The sequence below is a fragment of the Phalaenopsis equestris genome, unplaced genomic scaffold (assembly GCF_001263595.1).
Source record: "Phalaenopsis equestris unplaced genomic scaffold, ASM126359v1 Scaffold000560, whole genome shotgun sequence".
NCBI lineage: Eukaryota > Viridiplantae > Streptophyta > Magnoliopsida > Asparagales > Orchidaceae > Phalaenopsis > Phalaenopsis equestris.
In genome coordinates, this window is record NW_018165000.1 from 268,007 (window position 1) to 273,536 (window position 5,530).

A 5,530-nucleotide genomic window follows, 5' to 3' on the forward strand; every position below is an offset into this window, starting at 1 on the left:
ATGAATATTAAAGATCCTAAGTCTGAGAAAATATTTAAAGTTAATGGACATAGGCTGAAACCTTATTTTATAGGGGATCAGCATAGGTTTAATGATGAAATGATGTTGGGTCAACCAGAATAAGCACTGGTTACGTCTGGCTGATGATGTAAAACCAAGCGCTTTGTGCGAGGCAACCCATAATTATCAGAGTATTTTTGTTTTGATTGTTGTTTTATGTGTGATTAAGAAAATTGGGGTAGTATTTTTTAGACTATTATGTGTTAGTACAGATTTTAAGATTTTATTTAGTGACTTAGACATGTTAGAATATGAATTTGAACGTTAAGTTGACTAGTGCAAAAATGTGCACTGGCGCTTAAGCACCAGATTTGGTGCTTATGCGCGAAAGTTTTAACACATGCAAAATTCAGATTCTAAAAGGTAAAAATTGCCAATTAGTTTGCAAAAACATGCCAAGGCAGTTTCTAGACGTTCTTAGGAGTTATTGGAAGGATTTAGGCCTATAAATAGAAGGGTTTTGTAAAGGAATTTCACCCCAGATCATTTCTAGCCCTAAAGTGTAATAGAGAGAGATTTTGAGTTGATGTCCTCATGGGAGTTGTATTTGAAGAAGAAGGGAGAGACCATGAGGAAGAAATTCATTAGTCAAAGTACACAAGAGATGTATAACAGTTTCTTAGCCGTTATTATTGAAGGGATATTAGGGAAGTTCAACAAAATTGAGAATACCGTGTCTTTGCTAGAGACTAAGGATTGAAGATTCATGCACATCTTCAGCATATTGGATGGCAATTGAAAATACAATTTAGCCACACTAGTTATATAGAAGAAGCAGATAAGGAGATGTTTCTTCAACAAATGTGGATTGAAGAAGATTGTATCAGAGCACGACACCACCGTCCATTTTATCAACTTTATCTTCCAATTTCCCTAGAAGAGACTAATGAAACACCTGAGTTTGTCCCATCAAATGAAGAGTGGAATTAAGTTATATGTTTGTGTTTACAAGTTAGTGTTTTTTTTTAGTGTTTATGACTTCTTATGAGTTTAATTGTAATATGAGTGTTAAGTGTTTGAATTTAGGAAATTTTCTCATCCGAGACTATTTGGAGTGAGAATTAAGTGTTAATTGTATTTGTACTCATTTGTGAATTAACATAAGTTTGTTTGTGTGAAAATTTGTGTTATTTTTAGCCTCGAATTGAAATAGTTATTATGGAATATTTTGAGAGAGAGGGGAGTTATAGGAAGTTGAAAATAGTCATTTAAGTGCTATGAGACCATTTAAGAGTGATTTACTTAAGCAAATAGTGCATTATACTTTAATTTGAAAATTTTGAAAATCGTGCACTAGCGCCAAAGCACCACATCACGCTCTTAAGTGCGAACTAACCCAAGAGGCAGGTGCCTAAGCGTCACTTATCTTCAATTAAGTGTTGGTTCACAAAAACTGGTTTGCGAACGGTTAAAAGTAAAATTTCAGCCTGAAAATCACCATTTTTAACGCCACCGTCACCTTCAACCTCTCAAGTTCCCAATTTTTGAGGGCTATGACACATCTTAAGTGAAGATTTTTTGGTGGAATCAAGTGAAATTTGCTAGATCTAAGTTCCTTGAGGTAAGAGCTTTACTTCTATACAAAAAATTTGGATTTTCACCATGTATTTTGAGCACATTTGGAGAAATTTGAAAATCCACTATTCATGGTGAAAAATGAGGAAAAATCTATGAAAATTGCATGGGAAGAAGTTTAGTTAGTGCAGCATTTGGAAGTTTAGTTTACTAGTTTAGACTTGATTTTTGAAGATATTTTTGGAATTTATAAAATTTGTAGAATGACACAGAGTGAGGAGGAGCAAAGGAAAGAGCCCTTTCGATTCAAGTAAATTTTTTAGTTTGAAGGCTCAAGATCGGTACAATGAAGCACTTCAATCACGAAAATTGATTCAGGAGTGTTGTTTTAAGAATGCAGGTGGAGAAGTGGAAGATCTGATTTTTTGCCGACAGTGCGAACAATTCTGTTATTTTTCTATTGTTGCCGTTATTTATGTTGTTAGGAAGTTCTGTGCTAACCTACCTGAGGCTAAAGACAAAGATATGGTTCGGGGAAAGTTGGTACCTTTTTCACCAGAGGTAATCAACTTGTTTTATCATGTGCCACCTGATACATTATGTTTTTATGCAAATTATAGTCCGACTAAAGCGGAGTTAGATGAGATTATTTTTTTACTTGACTATTGGGAGAGGACTTTGAAAGATCACTAATGAAAGGAGTGTCAATTTTCCAACATCAAGGTTATGCGCACCTACAAAGGTCTGGCACTATTTTATTTATGCTCGTCTGCTACCAACAAATTATCTCAGTGAAGTGACCAGAGAGAGAGTGACATTAAATTATTGTATCCAGGAAGGAAAGCTCATCAACATTGGAGCTTTGATCTATCAGACTATCATCAGTTCTGCCACAGCTGTTACTTCTGCAGGTTTGGGATTCGTTTCCTCGATCTTTTCTTTGTGTGAGCTGGTTGGAGTTAAATATGATAGCTGGGAAGAAGTATTGTTACCTCTAAAGCCCATCATTAAGGTGAATGTGAAGACTTATTTTGAGCATCGTATTTTTGGTTGGAGAGGAGGATTTTCTATGAGTTTTGGAATGGAGATGTCTCTTGCTTCTACCTCTGCTACTTCTACAACTATACCATCTACCTGGCGTGCTTCTGCAGCTAGAGGTGAGTCTAGTGAGACCCTAGATGCATTATTTTAGAAGATGATGGACAATACTAACTTTACCATTGATAAAGTTCAAAATTTAGAGCTTTTTGCAGATCATACTGATAAATATAATAGGAGAAAGAGTGATCATGAAGAGAAATTCCACTCATCTTTGGAGAGTCTAATTAGAGGTGACCCATAAGTGCAATTTCCTCCATATCCTTAATATGTTACTTATGAGCCTGCAGAAAAATGGTATAGCGGTGATTCAGAAGATGGGCAGTAGGACTGAGAGATTTTTTTGTTGTATTATGTTGAGGACTATGTAGTCTTGGTACTGCTACATTTGCATCTGTGTGTTGATTTAGATTATGGGTTGTGTTTTGGATTTTTTTCTTATTGTTGTTATGATGTTTGTGTTAGTTAATATTTTGTTTTTAAATTCTAGGGTAGTAACTGTTGTGAGTTTTGTCCTGTTTAGTTAGTTTAGAACCAGTTAGTTTAGAACCTTACTTAATTCTATATCTTTTGAAAAGATTAAAAATCTTGCTAACTTAGATCTTAAATTTAAATTTCAGAAACTGCTACCCTGCATATTTCTTTTATCATTTTTGTATGTTTGTTTTTATGTTGAGATTGTGAAGTCAAAGTTAGTGTGTTAGTTTACTTTTATGTTTATACCCACCGCTTAGAAGTCTATTAAATCTCTAAATATTGAATTGAAATGAAAATATTAGAAAATTTTATCAAAATTAATTTTACTCCTTTTTTTTTAGTTTTTCTACTTATATCATTAGGGTTTAAAAATTCCTGTTAGCATGTTATTTTAAGTTTTTATTCCTGCTTATATATATCTGATGCTAAAATGTTTAATTTGTTAAAAATTTAAGTTTGAGGGGGGGATGAAAAATATTTTCAAAACTGGAATTTTATTTGTTCTCAAATGTGCTACAAGTGAATTTGATTTGAAAAGAAAAAAAATGATTATGTTTATAAAGTTATATTACGGAAGTAAAATTTGATTTTAGAAATGAGTAAGAAAATTTAGTTGAAATTTCTTAGTAATAAAGAAAAACTTAAGAAAAACTTTAAGTTAAAAGGGAAAAACTTTAAGTTAAAAGGTTTTAGTGTAGAAAATGTTTAATATAGTGTAACTATCTTTAGTAAGAAAAATTGTATTTTTGAAAAATATAGTTAATTTAGACTTTTATTTTTCATACTTTAATTTCTTTTATTAAAATAATTTTCAAAACTATTATTATATTTATAAGGAAAAGACTTATATCAAGACTTTGCGTTAGGAAAGAAGAAGTGGAATTCAAAATTATTAAAGGCCTGTCGAGATATAGTAATCCTTACCCGAAAAAGAAAAGATAAAGAAAAGAAAAAAAAAAAGCAAAAAATGAAAAAGAAGAGAAGAAAAAGAAAAAGAAAAAGAAAAAGAAAAAGAGAAGAAGTTAGGGAGGAGAAGCTTGAGGATTAGTGTCTAATCAAAAATTGGCTCCACATTTGATCTTTTTAAAGTATATGACTTGAGAAACTCTTAAGCTTAGAAATATAATATAGTAAGTAAAATTATTTAAAATAAAAAATTTTAAGTAGAGAAAATAAAAGGACTAAATTCTAAATTTGGAAAATCTATAATATTTTTGAATTAGATAGGAACTCATATTTTCATTTTCCTTAACATTAAGAATTTCTAAACTTTAAGTCGGTCTCAATTATTGAATATTTTTTTTAAAATTGGACTACTATATTTCTAAATCTAAATTTTAGTAACTCCTAAAGAAACTCATATTTATATCATACTTATTTAGTTTTAAAAGATTTAAGTGTCACTTGAGGACAAGTAACATTTTAAGTTTGGGGGATTTTGATACACCTTAAATATATAGTATTTTTAGACACATTTTTACACTTATTTTTGAGATATTGCGCTTTAATGGAAGGTACCTGTGTGTTTTTTCTTCAGGTACAGGTAAAAAAGTGGAAAATGCTTAAATGAGTGAAAAATGGTCAAATTTGGAGCAAATAGGAGAAAATTGGGCAAGAGTGTTTTAATGCCTAAGCCCCAAATCTGATGCTTACGCGCCAATTAAATAGAGAAGACTGCGCCTAACCGCTAGAGGCATCGTGCTTAAGCGCTAGTGATAGTTATTGAATTAGTAAATTCTATTTTTTCAAATTTTCAAGAGGTTTTGAGGCACCCATTGGCTTAATAGGTGGTTACAACCACCATGGACAAAAATTATTGTGAAAGGAGAGATCTCATGGAGAAATACATCGAATCAAGACATATTTTGAAGAGATACCAAGACACCTTTTGGAGATTTAAAAAAGAATGAAGATTGAGTCTTTGAAAGTGTGCTTGAAAAGAGAAAGTTTTGAAAGTTCTTGAATTGGGAAGTTAGTTTGGAGAGATTTTCAGGCACCACTTATTTATTATATCCTTTTTATTTTAGTTTTTATATTAAGAGTGTTGTAAAAGAGAAGAGTTTCAAAGGAACTTCAAGAGTTTGGGGGACGTCTTGAGATAAATTTTTATCTTTTGTTTTAAACTACTTCTGGTTTTAATAAAGACTTGTTGTTGGTTTAACAATGATTTTTACTTTTAATCTAAAGTGTGGTTTTGTTTTCTCCACGAAATCTAAGTAGTTTTTCTTATCTTTCTTCTTAAAATGATAAGTAATTAAGTGTTGGATGGAAGTTGTGTGGAGTATTGATCATTAATGTTGGAAGAAGTTGTGATGATTTAAATCCATGCACTTCATTTACTTCTTGATTTGGCCAATTGACTTCTTGATTTGGCCAATTG